Raw genomic sequence first — 18535 nt, 5'->3', positions numbered from 1 at the left:
TCAAACTGTTCTACATTCCTATCAATTTCGCTTAGCTCACGAAATTTATCCCAGTCCGCCTTGTCAAGATTTCATCGTGGCGATCTCTTAAAGGTGGACCATTGTTGGTGTTGAGAATGATTGGTGCATGATCACTAGTATGCCAATCATCTGATGTCCTCCAATCGGAATCTAAAAGGCACTAAGAGCATGGGCTCTCCTGTATAAAGGAGTCCTACATCTTCATTCTTCTCAATTGATGATATAATATTACCCCTTGGGTTTGCTAAAACATTGCCTCTGGGATCTTTCTCAGGTCCAATTGACTCCAGTATGCACAACCAAGCAGAAGAGGAGTATCATCTATCTGACTCCTCCTTGGGAAGACTCCTTTCATCGTCGCCTGAGCTGAGGTTCTTACTCTCCCAGAGAACTGAAATTGATAGAGTTGTTTCGCTTCTACCCAATTGAGGTGGTTCCCCCAGAACAACGATCTATTTCGAGAACTCACGCTGACATTGTTTCCTCAGGAAGAGAGGGACATAGGGAGGAACTCCCTAGACCTTCATTCCTGGAGGAATATTTTTCGTCTCGTAAGGAGTTGAAGGATTCTAAGACGATTATTAAGACCTCGGCTAAAGTACCAAGGCCTCCTCAAGAAAAGCCTAGACGATCTTTTCTGATCCCTGAAGGGATGTCTGCAAGCGACGCCCAGTCTAAAGAGATGACTTCAACCCACCCCAAGGTGAGTACTTGTGGGTGGAAGACGACTATGACAAAGATGACTATCTCCCGAAAGCTGCTAGTTCTAAACTATCGGAGGCAGAGCAGAAGGAGTCAAAGCACACTTTCTGGCAGGTCTTGGCCTGCATAAGTACCATCAATAGATTGTCAGATCCATCGGTGGCCCCTCGGGGGCAAAGACACAGTCTTGGACCATATCAATGGCACTCAGAAGCCTCCCAAGACCAGTGAAGCCTTGCCCTGGTCTAAGGGTCTGACGAATGCCCATCAAAAAGCATGCTCTCAGATTGCCAGCTTATCCTCTAAGCTTCTTCTGCCACCCTATGTGCAGCAGAGGAGGTATTTTGAGATCTCCAACGAGCCCCTTCCTGCCTTGCTTCTTGACTACTCTTTAGAGGCTCTTACCAGAGGTGTCTCCTTCAAGAGACTTTCAGGTCTTTCTGTCTTGTTCTCGGCTTCAGAGATTCTTAACCAAGAGAAAGTCACGAAGAATGCCATGCAGGCTACTTCGTAAGTGGATCTCTGGTTAGGGTCGGTGGGACACCTCATCAGGACTAAAGATTGGTCTAACAAGACCACGAGGAAGTTAATAGAGACATTTCTGTTATCGGGAACTTGAACCATTGAGTTCCTCTCCCACCAGGTAGTGAATCTGTTGGAAACAAGATCTTGTAGCAAAGGTACTCTGTAATAGAAAGGTTCCATCTGCAAGTTCCACAGGCTGAGGTCACGAGACTAAGGAATTTGACTCTGGATGGTCCCTCTCTGTTTAGGCCGGAAGTTATCGAGCAGGTGATGGAGATATGGAGGAAGTCCAATCAGGACTCTCTCTTACATAGGGCCCTTGCACCTTGGCCTTATTGACCCCCTCCGCCACAGAAGAAGCAGCAGCAGTCAACTAAACTGCTGAGGAAGAGGACTTCATTAAAGACGACTGCAACATCACACTGGGTGTTATAAAAGCCCTTTCAGCCAAAGAGCGGAAGAGCTCTAAGTCCTCCCATGGAGGAAAGAGTACCAGAAGGAGAGGCCAAGACCGCACCCGCTAGGACTGGCAATCCTCTCATTTGTTCACTAGTGGGGGGATGCCTGCAGTGCCGCTGGCAGAGGTGGCTACAGCTTGAGACCAAACCCTGAACACACTCCGTGATTCATTCAGGGTTTCACATCCCGTTCATTCAATCCCTCCCTCCACTGACTTGGGATCCAGTCCCATCAAGCTACTATGCCAAGGGATGCGCAAAGGAGCTTGCCCTTCGGGCCTAAGTCCAGACCATGTTGGAGAAGGGCGCTCTCCAGGAGTGCCTAGACGGGTACCCAGGCTTCTTCAGTCGACTCTTTTTATTATTTTTATTGTTACTAGCCAAGCTACAACCCTAGTTGGAAAAGCAAGATGCTATAAGTCCAAGGGCTCCAACAAGGAAAAATAGGCCAGTGAGGAAAGGAAATAAGAAAATGAATAAATGATGTAAGAAGTAATGAAAATTAAAATTAAATATTTTAAAAAACTTTAACAAAATTAAAACAGATAATTCATATAAACATACATACACAATATACCAAGGCACTTCCCCCAATTTTGGGGGTAGCTGACATCAAACAAATGAAACAGAAAAGGGGACCTCTCCTCTCTACATTCCTTCCAGCCTGACAAGGGACTCAACCGAGTTCAGCTGGTACTGGTACAGCCCACCCTCCCCCGTTTTCCACCACAGATAAAGCTTCATAACGCTGAATCCCCTACTGCTGCTACCTCCGCAGTCATCCAAGGCACTGGAGGAAGCAGCAGGGCCTACCGGAACTGCGTCACCATTGCTCGCCATTCATTCCTATTTCTAGCACGCTCTCTTGCCTCTCTCACATCTATCCTCCTAAGTTCCTGTCCAATAAATTGAGATGAGAATAAGCAGGTGAAGACCAGACAGGAGAATAATACTCGAAAGAAGGTAGAATGAAGGAATTAAAACACTCTTTAAGAATTGATTGATCAGCAAAAATCTTAAAAGACTATCTGAATAAGCCAATTTTTTGTGCAATTGAAGAAGACGCAGACCTAATGTCCTCAATAGGAAGTTAGACCTCGTCGATGAAGTGTGGTTCACATCCGATCCTTGAATGGTGCCCTCCATGATCCAGGATACCAAGCATCAGATCTTCTCCTGATATTGATGACAGTTGTCCCGCTCACTTTGGCTTTGGCCAAAAGAGTTTGTGAACTCCAGGTCTTCCTATGACGTCTCTTTCAGAGCGATAGGGAAGGTAATACTCTGCTTCCTTTCTGGGGATGTCTCCTGACCTAACAACCTGGCAGCATCGGATCCCAGATTTGAACCTTGTTGGATTGGAAGTATTCGTGGCGTAACCAATGATCAAACGCTTCTTTCCCAGGGAGGAACTTGAGGTGCTACCCCAAGAGAACTACATGAGCTCACCCTGAGTGTCTGCACTCTTTGTTGGGTCAAGGAATATCAAGAGAAGGATCACCAATTACACGTTCTCAACTTGGATTCTCAAGAGCATAGACCGGGCATTAATCTCGATATTTCTCCTCAGCAGAGGAGACCCAGAGCTATTAACGTTAGGGGCGTGAATACGTCCCTAGTGTTTAAGAAAAATTACTCTGTGATGCAGGTTCTACAAGCAGGTGTGTGTGGATGCATCAATACTACCTTTACCGCCTACTTCCTGCAAGACGTGACACACAGGAACATGGAGACGTTCTCCATCGGCCCTTTAGTGGCTACACAACAAATGGTTTAAATACCTCAGGCTCCTTGATAGACAAGTAGTAGATGGTGGAGGACAGAGTTTAACCAGGATTAAGTCTGGGATGAATGATAAGAATGACTGGCTTTTTCTTTCTTTCATCTTCCCTTTTTTGGGGAACAGCACTTATGATACCCTGCAAACCTGGCTTACACACTATGCTGGTAAAACCTTTTCCCTTGTTTAACCTGCTATAGTTATATATACTTGTTACATCCCCATACCCCCTGGGAGATGGGATTGGGTAACACCTGTGGTTGATTCAAAGATTCCTACATTTCTGAGAATTCTTACCTTGACGAAATCACACTGCTAGTACAGTATCACACAATCACAGAGATTGTGCAGGCCGCTAACCGTGCTTTCCACAGAATTTAGTGAGGTGTCAGGGTTTCTCCCTGTTACTTGCGGAACACATATGGGAAAATCCTGGGTCAAAGACTAGCCAGTTAAAGGGTCTTCCCTGATAAAGAGCGTAAGGTTTATATTATGGTGCCAGAACAAATGACAAATTTTGAAGTAATTTGTAATTTTCCTAACCCTACAAACCTGTAGCTCTTTATATAGATTGGCTCTCCATCACTTGCCCCCTGGCAAGTCCTGCCTGCAAGTAAAAGTGACGATAGAACACAGGTGTGTGTGTGTGTGTGAGAGCAGGGTGGTAGGTACTACCCTCTGCCCCCCTCCCCCCCTCGCTAACTAGCCGTGGGGTTAGTTACACCTTGCTAAATGTCTTATGGCTAGTTTCAGCTTCACCGAAAGTATATTTCCTAATAAAGAGCTACAGGTTTGTATGGTTAGGAAAAATACAAATTACTTCCAAATCTGTCATTTTTCCATTGGTAATGTTTATTAGTTGATCAACAAAGTCGTCTGAGCATTCCAAATCAGTTGATTGAGGAATAGTACTGGATGTTTTTTTATTGCCTAAAAGAAAAAATTATTAATAGAACTGTTTCAATTTAGCTTACTAATTTGAATAGTTTCATTTGAAAAACTTTTCATAATTTATTTACTGTTAAGTTTAATTAAGGGATTTTGACGAAGGAAAAATCTATTTCTGGGCGAGAGACCTGTGCCGCCCAGTGAAATGCTCCTTAAGCACCATTTCAAAGGAATATAACTGCTAATATTACCAGAGAAAAAATGTAAAGGAATGCTAGGTTGAACTAGCTCGCTCACCTAATGGTGTCGGTATAGACTGGGGCGAAATACCAGAGGTCTCGTACCATTTAGACTTCTCCTCTTCGAAATCCCCCAATAGTGAGGTGCCGTTCAACCTCCCCTGCCTCGCAGACCAGTACTACTAACTCAACCCACGCTTGCCCATCACTCCTTACAGCACCCTTAAGTTTGGGGTCTGAACAGGGGGGGAGCAAATAGGGTGGGTTCACTGGGCGGCACAGGTCTCTCGCCCAGAAATAGATTTTTCCTTCGTCAAAATCCCTTTTCTGGGCTCAATCCCTGTGCCGCGCAGTGAAATAGTACCAGAGAAAACGAACCCAAACTTTATTAACTATACGGGAACGAATAAAAATCAACATAACAAACAGTGGTTTAATCAAAAGTTAACGTAGAAGACGGACGTCTTTAATAACATCAGCATGATAAGGTATAATATCCCAGGAAGGGAAGACAAAAGAACATTAACTTAAAACAAAACCAATTAAGGTCAAACACTGGAACAAACTACATACACTTGAACACTAAAGAAATACAGTTCGTATGGAAGAATAAATTGAACAATGATAATAAAATGGCAATGTTACGAACTAGGAACACCCATGGGTGTGATACAACAAACCGAACTCAGGTAGGAACTGTAAGTGAGGCAGGTAAGAGGAAGAAGGTGGAAGATATAGGATTCAGGGATTAGTTAGAAGGAATTTGTCCGGGGGATACCACGCTCCCTGCAGCTACGGTAGCGAGTTGAAGGGCCTCTAATTGTTTAAGATAGTGCCGCTTGAACACTGAGGGGGATTTCCATCCGGTATATTTAGAGATATCTGTAAAGTTCATATGATGGAAAAAATTTATTGAGGTCGCTACCGCCCGAATGTCGTGGACGTGAGGAAAAGACTCTGGATTGGCCTGTTTAATAAAATACAAGATCTGTTGTCTGATCCCTTTCAAAGTTATAGTCCCTCCCCGCTCCCTGATGAACAAGGGTCCCGAGGTCTTATAGGAAGTCCTTGATAGAAAGGACTTTAGAGTGGTAACCGGGCATAGGGAAGGATCCTGAAGGAGAGGGATGATTTTCCAGGAGGACCATCTATTCTGAGGGTCTTCATTTTTGGCCAAGAAGACCTTGTCTGGGGAGAGGAGGACCTCTCCTGACGGAAGGAACTCTATGTGGCCTGGATCCCTTGATAAGGCAGCTAATTCCGAAATCCTGGCGCCAGATGCCAAACTCACGAGAAAGAGAGTTTTCCTGAGTAGAGGGATATACTCACATGAATCGTTGACGGTTTCTGACGCTAGTTTAAGAACATCATTGAGAAACCAGGAAATCGGGCTAGGACGAGAAGATGGTCTCAGTCTGGCACAGGCTCTTGGGATCGAAGCTAGCAATGAATCTGTTAGATCTATATTAAAGCCGATTAGAAAAATCTTCTTCAAGGCAGACTTGATGGTAGTAATAGTGTTGGCTGCTAAGCCCGACTCAAACAAGGTTCTGAAAAAGGTTACCGTTAGGTTTAGTGTCATAAAGTCAGTACTAGAATCTTTCAAAAACTTAGCTAGTTTTTTGACCGCTGAGTCATATTGACGAAGAGTGGAGTCTCTCTTGTCAGATTCTAAAAATAAAGTATTCTGGGGGTCTATGTTAGCCCCTTTGTGTGCCGCAAACTTCATGAAGTCCATAAAGTTAGGGTGGTCTGAATGTTTGAGGAAGCGAACACAGTGCACGTTTGTACTATCTGGGTCAAAGTCGGGTTGGGAATCTGGTGAGGGTGGAGATTCAGCTCCAGTAAAAGAGGAAACCAATTGCTCTTGGGCCAATTGGGGGCCACCAGGGCTACTTGACCTTTGAAGGTTCGAAGTTTGTCCAGCACTTTCATCAGTAGGTTCACCGGTGGGAAAAGGTAAATCCTTTCCCAGGCGTTCCAGTCGAGAGACATGGCATCCGTGGCGTAAGCCCGAGGGTCCAGGTTGGGGGCCACATAACATTTCAGCTTGTGGTTGGATTCCGTCGCGAAGAGGTCTACCTGGAGATCCGGCACTTGGAAGAGGATCCATTGAAAGGATTTGCGATCTAGTGACCATTCTGACTCCAACGGTACCGTCCTGGAGAGTGCGTCTGCCACAACGTTCCGAACTCCAGCCAGATGAACGGCGGATAGGTGCCATTGGTTTGAGGCCGCCAGGGAGAAGATTGCCACCATCACGTGATTGATGGGACCTGACTTGGAGCCCCCTCTGTTTAGACAACGGACTATGACTTCGTTGTCGAGGACTATCCTCAGATGTTGTTTCTTGGCCGGGGAAAGACGTTTCAAGGTTAGTAAGACAGCCATGGCCTCCAGGACGTTTATGTGAAATTGCTGGAACATTGTGGACCAAAGGCCCTGAACTTTCCTGTGTTGGGAGTAGCCTCCCCAACCTGATAGGGAGGCATCCGTGTGGATGACTATCCTTGGAGGGGGGTACTGCAACGGAACCGATTTTGATAGGCTCTTGGCGGTTGTCCATGGGAGAAGCCTCTTCCGAAGAATGGGAGGAAGGCGTGTCTTCTTGTCCCGACGTTTGGTGTTCGCTCTGGAGCGCCAAACTCGGTTGATGTCTTTCAGTTTCGCTTTCAGAAGGAGGTCTGTCACTGAAGCGAATTGTAGGGACCCTAGAATCCTCTCCTGGTTCCTTCTGGAAGTTACCTTTTCCCCGAGAAAGCGTTTGGTATTTTTCGCAATCTCTATCCTCTTGGACCTGGGGAGACATAGAGTGTGAGAACGTAGGTCCCACCGTAATCCCAGCCACTGAAATTTGGTCTTTGGTGTCAGACGAGACTTTCCGAAGTTTATCTGGAATCCCAGAAACTGAAGATATTGGATCACCTTGTTTGTTGCCTTGAGACAATCCTCGACGTTGTCTGACCAGATTAGCCAATCGTCCAGGTATGCGACGACTTGGATTCCGTGGGATCGGAGTTCCTGAATGACCGATTCCGCCAGTTTCGTGAAGATTCTGGGCGCGATGTTGAGCCCGAAAGGCATCACTTTGAACGTGTAAGCCTTGTCGTCCAGTCTGAATCCTAGGAATGGGCGGAAGTGTCTCGCTATTGGAACGTGATAGTAAGCATCGGTAAGATCGATGGAGGTGGTGACGGCCCCACGGGGAAGCAAGGTTCGCACCTGCGAGACGGTAAGCATGTGAAACCTGTCGCATTGAATGGACAAGTTTAGTCGAGACAGATCGAGGATGACCCTTCGGCTGTCGGAGTCTTTCTTCGGAACGCTGAATAAGCGACCTTGAAACATCAGATATTTCGTTTCCATGATCGCGTTCTTGCGAAGAAGATCTTGGGTAAACAAAAGTAGGTCCGGTGTCGAGGGTTGATGGAATCTGTTCGGTGGAGGAGGCCCTTCTATCCAACTCCACCCCAGGCCCTTGGAGATTATGCTGAAGGCCCAAGGACTGAATTTCCAGCGACTCCGGAACACATAAAGTCTCCCTCCTACCTGAAGACCGTCAGTAGTTGGAGGTTTTACCGCCTCGGCCACCGCGTGACCCTTTTCCACGGGAGAAATATCTCCCTTTGCTTCTGTTCTGAAAAGAACCCCTCGAACCGGGGCCCCTGCCTCGTTGGTATCCTTGGGAGGAAAACCGGGACTCATAGACCGGGTTATAAACAGGAGAGGTAAACGAGTTCGAAGCCACTTGGTTTTCAGGGACGAGGACATACTTCACTTGGGGCTGAGACTTGGAGGTGGAGGGTTGGATGCCCTGAGAGACCGGGGCCGACTGGACTACTTGAATAGGTTGGCGGAATTGGGTAGAGCTATAAGGGCGTAGCCTTTTTCTGTCCCGGGAGTGAATGCTCGATTGTTCGAACTTCCGTTTGGGAGTGAGACCCCAACAGACTTTGAGGCTCTGGTTCACTCTGGCAGCTTCGCTCAATACCGAGTTGACCATGTCCTCCGGGAAAAGGTCCGGACCCCAAGCAGAGGCTTTAATGAGCTTATTTGGCTCATGGCGGATAGTGGCTTCAGATAAGACATGCTTACGGCAACGTCTTTTGGCCACCAAGAAGTCGTAGCAGTCTGCTAACAAAGATTGCAGGGTGGCTTTAGTCATAACTTTAAAAGAGTGTTCCTCGTCATAAGTAAGAGAAAACATCTCCGCCATAGTCGAGATGTTGAGGCTCCGGCTAAACCTAGACCGGGACTCGAACTCGAGTCGGATTAAGGTTTCAGGTAGTCTTGGGAGGCGTTCACTGAATTGCGTCGATGCACAGTCCGCGGATAGCTTACCAGAAGTGAATGTCGATTGAATGTTAAGCCAACATTCATTATCTGATGGGAACAGCAGAGATGTAGGATCTGTCTCCCGGAGTTGTGGCAAAGGCTTATCTTCGGTCACTGCCTGAAGGGCTAATTCAACCATTTTGGTGACGCAAGGAGTGGGGGTCTGTTCGTCCACAAGAAACATGGTGTAAGTACTCTTGTGGGGGGTCAGCATGGTGTTTGTACAACCCCACTCATTTAAGGTTCGAACCCAAACAGACTGAGCCTGTTCCTTCGGAAAGATAACGGTCTCTTTAGGGACCTTATCTAGTTGGACAAGAGCCTCTTCCGTAAGCCGGGCGAAGCCGGGGAAAGGAAATTGAAGACCGGGAGGGAAGAACTCAAAATCTTCAATGGGCCTGGTCCCAAAACCCTCGATGGTCAACATTCCGTCCGTGAAAGGACAGTGGAGCGCCATTTTCCACGGGTTGTTCTTCGTGAAGGGTGGAAGTTTTGAGGCGTCCGGGATGAGGAACTGCTGTTGTTGAGGCAGTCCACTTTCCAGGGTATCTAGTCTTCTGGTGACGGCAGAAAGTATAGAACTAATCTGCTCTGTAACGACCCTCGACAACATATTCGTGAGGGCCTTCGGGTCGAGGTTGGTTGTGGTAATTAAGGGGGATGACTGCACTCCCGGGTCCTGAGACATAGGGGCAGTGCTAGTCGAGTCACTAGGAGCTCCGGGGAGGGGAGCCTTCTTGGGCTTCGATGATCCAGGTAGTGTAGGATTCTAACGAATCCTCACTAAAGGTCTTTTCTGAGATTTGACCTTGGCAGGAACCGAGAGCGATCTCGGGGAGGATTCGTGGTTCCCTTCAAAACCAAGAAAGGAAGAATTATTAGAAGTTGGAGAAAAAGAGGGGCTAAGAAGAGAGGTCTTAGCGCCAGACCCACCTGCCTCACTTACAACCTTACCTGTGTCAGGTTCGTCAAAAACCATGGGCTCTATGTCTAAGGTCAGAGCCGTAACATTGTCTTCAATGGGGTCCGGGTCGTCAGGGATGTCTGTATCCTGGACGAGATTGAGTTCTTACGTTTCCGCAATGTCAGCAATTATAGGAGCCGCCACTTGCCTAGGCACTGCTGCCGAAGATTTTGCGTTCGGGTAGATAAGTCTACAATAATCTTCTGAGAGGACGTAGGGCTTCCTGGCCTTTACGTTACGGGCGAAGCCGCCTGCCCACAATTTCAAAGTGGCTCTTGCTGAAGTTTTAACCGCCTGGGAACTCTGAAAGAACGGGGATAAGGTTAGCAAACCCGAGGGACAAAATGATAAATGAACCCGAAGATTCATAACAGAAATCAATGATTATCTATCATATTGATGTCGCCCAGTGAAGGGAAGTAAATACAAAAATGACTGAAAGAGGCTCACCGAATCTGAAGCGAGGGTGGAGATAAGGTCATAACAGATAAGGCAGTTGTCAGGGTGCCATACCACAATATCGTCCATCTGGATCCCACAGTCCGCGTGGGACCGACAGACAGCATGGCCGCAAGGCTGGTGAAGGACGGCCGCGCAGGCTGTCATCCGGCAACGGACCACCTGTAAAAGGAATAGTCCATGAGCATCTACTAGTTTCTCTATAAGGGGTCCCGGAGGGTCCGGGACCTGCCAGTTAATAAAATAAATGTATAGCCTTAGACTAAACATGCAGAGAACTGAGACTATTCCAATAGCAATCCGGCAGAGCCGGGTATGAAAAAGGATGCAAAAAACAGTGATGAATATATAATCATAACTAGTTCCGGGGCCCCCGTGGCCGGGGAACAGGGTTGGTAAGTAAACTTAAAGTAAACTTAAAGTAACTTAAAGTAAACATAAAGTACCCAAGATACATCCTTAAAGTACATAAATAGAAAACGCCAATTATGATCTAAAACTAATGTCTGTAATGAATAGGGCTCCCGGAGGGAGGATATTAATCAAAACCGTGTCAGTGTCAACCGATCTTGTAGTTAAGAGCTCGGCGGCTCCGATGTCTGATGACGGGAGGGTATGACGGGAGGGTACAACGGGAGAGCGCGGGGGGAGCCAGTGGAACCCCCCTACCTTACCTGAGGTACCGGGACAAAGGTAATGATTCATGTAGAATATAAAATAATGATATGGGATATAATAAGTCCTATACGGACGATAATAGCATGAAGTACCGTAGGGGAGGACACTCCTAATATAAGTGCTCATTCTAACAACCGTAGCTAAAAGCAAGGTTACACCAAGGTGCAGTTATACCGACTAATCACGTGTGATAGTCCCCGGTGGTCCCGGCCTTCCCCCTCCCCGACCGATGGCGACGGGAGGGGGGAGACGAAACCGCCCGGTATGAATGAATGAGACTAAGTCATACCCCGTTGGTATACTCAGTCCTCAATATGTCGGAACGTTGATGGAAGACTGAGGTACAAGCATACTTGACCCGTAAATCATAACCAACAACCATCGAGTGAGAGGAAGGGTGTACACTGAAGGGGGGGGGGATGGAATAACCTCCCCAACTTGTTGGGGGGGGTGTAATGGTACAGGGAAATCGCCAGTGTGCAGTGGTAGACAGGGCTACCAACTGGAGATCCCCTAATCATGACATGAAAATCCCAAAAATATGATCATAACGGAGTAAGCAATAAATATAATATCAATGCACAAATACATAAAAATAATTAATGAATTAAAAGCGAAATCACGTAAGTAAGGTTAGGCATGCAGAAAAAATATGGCGAGAGAGGGACTCGGGCGAGTAAAAAGGGAGGAGCATGACGCCATCAGGAGATGGAAAGCAGGGGTACCAACCTAGTTACTGAAGCGGTAGATCGAACAGTAAAAACAACAAAATACGCGAGAGTCCCACTCGAACCAAACGTAAAACTAGGTGGAGCGTAATAAAACAAAAGGTTTTACTAATAATAAGTGAAATGGTCGAAATTAAAGCTCCTAGAACTAGCGAAACAATCTCAATGGTGACGCTTTCCACCAACATGCACGAATGCAGGCATACCAACATAACCTACTCCTGATGAAACGCTAACACCGATATCATAGGATAACATAAAATAAATGCTATATGAAAGCATAAAGTCGGTGTACTAAATGAATATTGCTATATGAAAGCATAAAGTCGGTGTACTAAATGAATATAAGGAAAAAACTCCTAAAGGATCGAACGAATATAAAAGACGGACGAACTAACGAGACAAAGGGCAGAGGCGAAAGAAAGAACGGGGATGCCGCTCATATATAAACACTTCTCAATAATAAAAACAAAGATGACACTGCCCAATCTCGTTAAAAACTCATGGATAAGGTACTTAACTTCGATGGGGTATCTTGGGAATCGGCCATCGAGAGAAAGTTGATGATAAATCCAATGAAACACACGAAATAAAAAACTTGGACTTATATCAAAAAGGTGCTTGAAAGGAGTGTTGGGCAAGCGTGGGTTGAGTTAGTAGTACTGGTCTGCGAGGCAGGGGAGGTTGAACGGCACCTCACTATTGGGGGATTTCGAAGAGGAGAAGTCTAAATGGTACGAGACCTCTGGTATTTCGCCCCAGTCTATACCGACACCATTAGGTGAGCGAGCTAGTTCAACCTAGCATTCCTTTACATTTTTTCTCTGGTAATATTAGCAGTTATATTCCTTTGAAATGGTGCTTAAGGAGCATTTCACTGCGCGGCACAGGGATTGAGCCCAGAAACATATTCTCTAGAGGTGTACCAGAGTTTTTTCCATGTTGCCGATGCACAATAATTTTTACTTTTTAGCTCTGCGGTGGTTAATTAGAAAGCTTAGGAAATCAGTAATGTTTCTAACTTCTCAAATTTCAAGTATATCATATAACAAAACTATTTTCACAGTTTTCAAACATTTTGCCATGTAATCTTCTAAATTGTTCCATTTACAGTTACCCGCCTGGATTCACGGCGGTTAGGGACCAGAACCTCCCACAAATAGCGCAAATTCGTGAATACTTGAAACGCCATTTAAAAATGCTTATGACTGCCTAGTTTAATATATAAAATGTGTTATATCATAAAAAGTCATCATTAACTATGTAGATACATTTAAGAATAGTTTTAAGACATTTTTCGGAAAAATATACTGATTGTGGCTCATGAACACCAATTAACAAACTACCATAACACAATATGTACAGTACAGTGCTGTACATATACAAAATATACAGTACTGTACTGTGCTATACGTACTGTATGTACTTTATTAATGTTACCCTTACTGTAGAGAAGTACATTTTCTATCATGCATATTTTTAACAAGCTAATTTATTGTACAATACAGTACCGTACATACAATAAGTAACCTACCCAGTGTTTTACACATCACATTTTTTAGCCATTTTATAGTAAGACAAGAAAGATTCATTGATCATACGTCAATAAATAACCTATCTTTTTTTATACACTCGTATTTTTAAGCTATTTTATTGTAATACAAGCAAGATTCCTTGCTGTTAATATGCATGTGTACGTATGATATATGGGTGTTGGTAACTAAGGCACCTCTCACTCAAAACATGCGCGCACACAATATTTTTGAATTACGGTTATGTAAAAGCAGTAAGAAGGCCTAAGTAAAATGCAGTGGTATGCCAATAAAGAGAGAGAGAGAGAGAGAGAGTGTGTGTGTGTGTGTGTCTCGTTCATTGTGTTTTTTAACTTGAAAATGTATTTGATATAAAGTTCATTGCAAAATAAATAATCATGAGATTAAAAGGAAAAAACTTTATGATCTGTTATTTATCAAAATGAAAGAAAAATGAATTGCTAATGTCTTTGATATGCATATGTACAATAGTAGCATTGTGGATTCATACATACCAGAAAGTACTGTTCATTGTGATTATTAACTTAAACATGTACTTATTGATTTGAATTGATTGTAAATAAATAATTAGACTAAAAGGAAAGTATATGTTATGATCTATTATCTATTTACCAAAATAAAAGAAATATAAATTGGTAATGTGTTTGATATGTGTAGAAACATTGTGCGTTTCTACAGACAATACAGTTCTGTTCATGGTGTTATTGCTGTATAATTCATTATTAGTAAATAATCATGAGATTTAAAGGGGAAAAAAAGGTTATTACGATCACTTATTTATTTACTGAAATGAAAATAAATTGCCAATGTGTTTGATATACATAGTAGCATTGTGTTCATTCAGTATATACAAAGCAATGTTCATTTCGTTTTTTAACTTGAAAATGTACTTATTGATATAAAATTAATTGTAAATAAATAAGCTTGAGATCAAAAGGAGAAATTTTACAATCGGTTATTTATATACTGAAATGAAGGAAATATATTTCTGGGTCGACCTGTGACGCCTGGTGAAAAGAGTCCTTCCTTACACTTTTCTGATATAAATACTTCCAAATATACCAGAGAAAGTTAAAAGTATGGAATGCAGAGGTTACTACCCTCGCGCGAGCACCCAGTGGGCATCGTGTATAAAGCAGGGGCGTGTGAAAACCACTATTCACATGTCTTCCATTTAGATAATTCCTTCATCAAAGGGAAGGGCCGTAACAGAGGCCCTAGCTACCTTACCTGATCCACCTCACATACGCCCGACACTAGCGACATCTGTACTACATCCTTCTGTTGGACTTCGTAAGTGTCGTATTCGTCCTTTTTGTGCTGCTTAGTTTTTCACTGTTTCATGAAGTTTTTCGTCATGGCCGAAGCTCTTCTTGCTCCTGCACCAATGTTAAGTACCATAGATTGTTTTTGACAGATTTTTTGGTACCGGGCTAGTGTTAACTTAATTCTTTTTAGTGTTGTTAGTGCGACCGGATTTTTGCCTTCCACGGCGTTGGCAGCCATTTTCATTGTTTACGTTATTACGTCTCTGTTATCTTGTTATGCCCGTTTGGTACTTTTGTCACTTAGGTTCATTATCTTTTATATACTCCTGGCCCTGTGCCATATATATTGTTATATTTTGAACCATATTTATTATTCTTGGTACTTTTTATCGCTTACGAGTCCATATTTAGTCGAACGAAGAATAGCGTTCGGGGCTTTATTATAGTTGAGTTTTTACCTTTTGGCGTTATTATATTTTCGCCATTTTTCATCTCTTTTCGTTCTCGTTTCGCTATTCTTCGTTCCTCCTTATTTTAATGTTTTGTTATGATCATTGACTATTATGTGTATTTCATTTAAGGTTCGTTATTGTTTTTTGTTATAGTAACCATGAGAGAGAGAGGCTGGGATTCCCGTTTTCTGTTCCAACGATCACGTGTCTCCTCTCTCTCTCTCATTTATTTTAGTTATACCTAGTACGAGAGGCTGGAGTTCCCGTTTTCTGTTCATACAATCACGGGTTCTCTCTCTCTCTCTCTTCCCCTTGCGGGAATTACGCATTAATTTTATTATTTACATTTTAGCTTGTGGTAACTTTTAGTTTATTTTGAGGCTAGTGTTTTAAATATGTACTGTCGTGTGTGAGTCTATTGTTTTGATTATTTAGATGGCCCAGTACCATCATTAGTTCCCCTAGTTCCTTCCTCTCCCCGCCACGGCCTTGGGAGCTGGTCTGAACCCCTATTCTACTCCGCCATGAATTTCATACCTTGAGCTGGGAACTTGTACCTCTCTGTTATTCTTGGGCACTCCTCCGGCAGGGTTTCGTCCCCTCGGAAGTCCCTCGCACTTAGACTCCGGCTTCGGCCCTCCCCACACGACTTATTATTCCTCCTTCCGGGAGTTCTCCTTCAGAGTTCTTTCGTAGATCATGTTACCTTTCCGATTTAATATGGGTATTTATTCTTTCAAGGGCTTACCATCTGATCTCCGGCATCCCCGGAGATCTCCCAATCACTAGTCACTATTTTCATGTAATTACTAAGAGCTCCGGCTCACTTATCCGTCGCACAGAGAGATGTGTTCTCTTTCATAATTATAGTAATTACAACGGAGCTCCGGCTCTCCTGTGCACGATCCTTAAATCACATAATTATGCTCAGTCTCTTTATAACTTGCCTGGTTATATCAGAGTTTCTGAGAGCATCCAGACTTATGTCTCCTTTTTTATTACAGAAAGTTCGCTGTGCTGCCAAGGGCTGCTCCGCCTCATTCAGTGATCTGGTAGGCCACGACGTCTGCCGGTCTCATGCTCACTGTGCCATCCCCTACATCCGTGAGCCAGGCCATTCCCCTTACATGGTGTGGTTCCCAGAGGCATGCACACTGTTCTATGACCTTTCGTCCATCCTCTGGAATGACGATGTGAGTATTTTCATTAGTATTTTTAAGGTTATAACATATTTTGATGAATTTATTTGTTACTTTCTGTGATGCTGATACTATTTACCTTTCGGAGTATTTTCTCCTTCAATCTCTTTAATATTCTCACCTCTTTCAGGCCGACGAGGATTCCCTCCGGACCGCAAGGACGAGCCTTCGATCTTGGGTTTCGGGCTTTGGGTGGAACGCTTCCTCCGGGGCTCCATACCTCCTTGACGTAGACATGGCCTTCCGTCTCTTTCCGGGCTCCTCCTCAGCGGCGGTTCCCCCTACCTTGGCTATCCCTATAATTGAAGCCATCAGAGCGACTATCCCTCAGGATGATAACCAGCTATCAGGGGATGTCTCCGCCATGAATCTCAACGTTGAGCCCATGGACGAGCAGGTGAGTGGTGCTGAGTTGGCAGACCCTTTTCTCTCGGCTTCTCTTTCTTCTGCCTCTTCTTTCCTCGGCTTCGATAAGCCCCAGGCTTCTACCTTGGATCCCTCTCTCTCTGTACGACCCAAGGTAAAGCCCCTACGCAACTACAAACCAAAGTCTCGTACTTCAGCTTCGCCATCTGTGTCTCCGGTCCCAGGACCTTCCACCACTCCTGACATCCCTATGGGATCTAAACCTCCTCAACCTTCCAAGAAAGGCAAGTCCGCTAAAGCCAAGGCTTCGTCGGCAGGCAGTTCCTCGGAACCCCCGTTGTCAGAAATGATAAAGGAGATAGTGCAGACTCAGATGCTACAACAATCTGGGGTAATAACGGAGCTGAAAGACATGGTGGTCAATCTCCTCCGTGCTGGAAATCAGGCGGCGCCTCCAGTAGCCCCAGACTCCTTTTAAGTTGCCTCCTTTCGAAAAGAACAATCCATGGAGGTTTGGTAAACATGCACCCTTTATAGATGGTGCATTAACACTAGAGGGCTTAGGGACCCGCCCTCTTGATGATCTTGAATTTTACCCTCCGGGGCTTCAGTTCCCCTTCAATGGTTTCGTCCGGCTGAAGGAACATGCTCTTGTTAGGATGGATAAAGTCCCTAAAGAGACTGTCATCTTTCCTAAGGAGCAAGCCCAAGCTGTCTGGGCTCGGACTCTTGCCGACTGGGGTTGCGTCAACTCCAAACTGACCCCCAATAAGGGTTCGTATACGATTTTTACCACACCCCAATCCGTCCTGTCTCCTCTTACTGATAAAGTGGCCGAGTTGATGATCCAATCGGCCAAGGAAGGCTCCCCTGTGCCTGTCCTCAAGGAGACGGACCCCACCTCAATACTTCTTCCGGGCGCCTCCGCCCTTTGGAAGGATGCCTCTGCTACCTTTGTGGTAGGAAAGTTCGCCCCGGACTGCGCCTCATCTCTCTTCTCTGAGAAGCTCCCCAAGTTACCGGATCACCTTCTCAAGTCGGAGTTCGACGCTAGAAACAGACTAGCTAGGTCTCTGCACTCCATGATCTTGACAGAGATGTTAGCCTCCCTATACTCGGATGAGACTCTATTCCGGGTGTTTGCTAAGAACAACCTCCAAACGTTCCAGTTCGACCTGCACGATTTCTGGACATCCCGGATAAACTGCAGGAAGCATGTTCTGGCTGAAGCGTCCATTAGGCATGAGCCAAATAGACTCATAGCCTCCTCCTGTTGGGGCAAGACTCTGTTTCCACAGGAGGAAGTAGACAAAGTTCTACAAGATGCCGCAAGGGCTAACCAGAACTTGCAAGTGAGATGGGATCTTTCGGCCAAAAGAAAGGTAGATTTAGGGAAGCAGTCTTTCTTCAAAAAGAAACCGCTTCACCCCGTACAAGACCAGCCGTGGACAGTTCCATCAAGGCCCTCACTCGTCAACTCCTTCTACCTCTAAGACGGCTTCTCCGCATACAGCTCCTCCACCGCAGGTGGTATACCTTCCTGCTCCCCAAGGTACCCAACCTACCCCCATGGCTCCTTGGATGCCCTCCCCGGCCTTCAATCCAGCTTATGAAACCTTTCGAGGATACTCTAGAGGCGGCAACAGGGGTAGAGGTCAGTTCCGCCACCGAGGCGGACCAAGAACCAAGGGTCCTCGTGGAGGACATGGATCTAAATTCACCCCCTCTCAATGAAGGGAATTAGGTAGGAGGGAGACTATACCACTTCCGGGACCAATGGACCTTCAGTCCTTGGGCCCACAGCATAGTCTCGAAGGGCCTAGGTTGGAAATGGTCACAAGGATCTCCACCTCCAGCAGTGACCCTCTTCCAGAAACTGACTCCAATCTTGGAGGAATACACCAAAGAATTACTCAAGAA

At 45.1% G+C, this 18535-nt stretch overlaps 1 protein-coding gene across 2 annotated transcripts in view; it reads left to right on the top strand.

Moving 5' to 3' along the window:
• Trs23 (trafficking protein particle complex subunit 4-like protein Trs23) overlaps nt 1-18535 on the top strand; it is a 174740-nt gene that overhangs the window by 95954 nt on the left and 60251 nt on the right. Inside the window, exon 6 of one of the 2 annotated variants that reach the window (XM_068388975.1) lies at nt 12891-13965. The exons of the other annotated variant lie outside the window; for it this stretch is intronic. The gene's annotated coding sequence lies outside the window, so the exon portion shown is untranslated. Of the gene's footprint in view, nt 1-12890; nt 13966-18535 lie in introns of those variants that run through there. 2 annotated transcript variants of the gene reach the window in all.

This window comes from Palaemon carinicauda, chromosome 1 (assembly GCF_036898095.1).
Source record: "Palaemon carinicauda isolate YSFRI2023 chromosome 1, ASM3689809v2, whole genome shotgun sequence".
NCBI classification, from domain to species: Eukaryota; Metazoa; Arthropoda; class Malacostraca; order Decapoda; family Palaemonidae; genus Palaemon; species Palaemon carinicauda.
The sequence above is the reverse complement of the archived record's forward strand: the minus strand, read 5'-3'. Positions and strand labels throughout refer to the sequence as shown.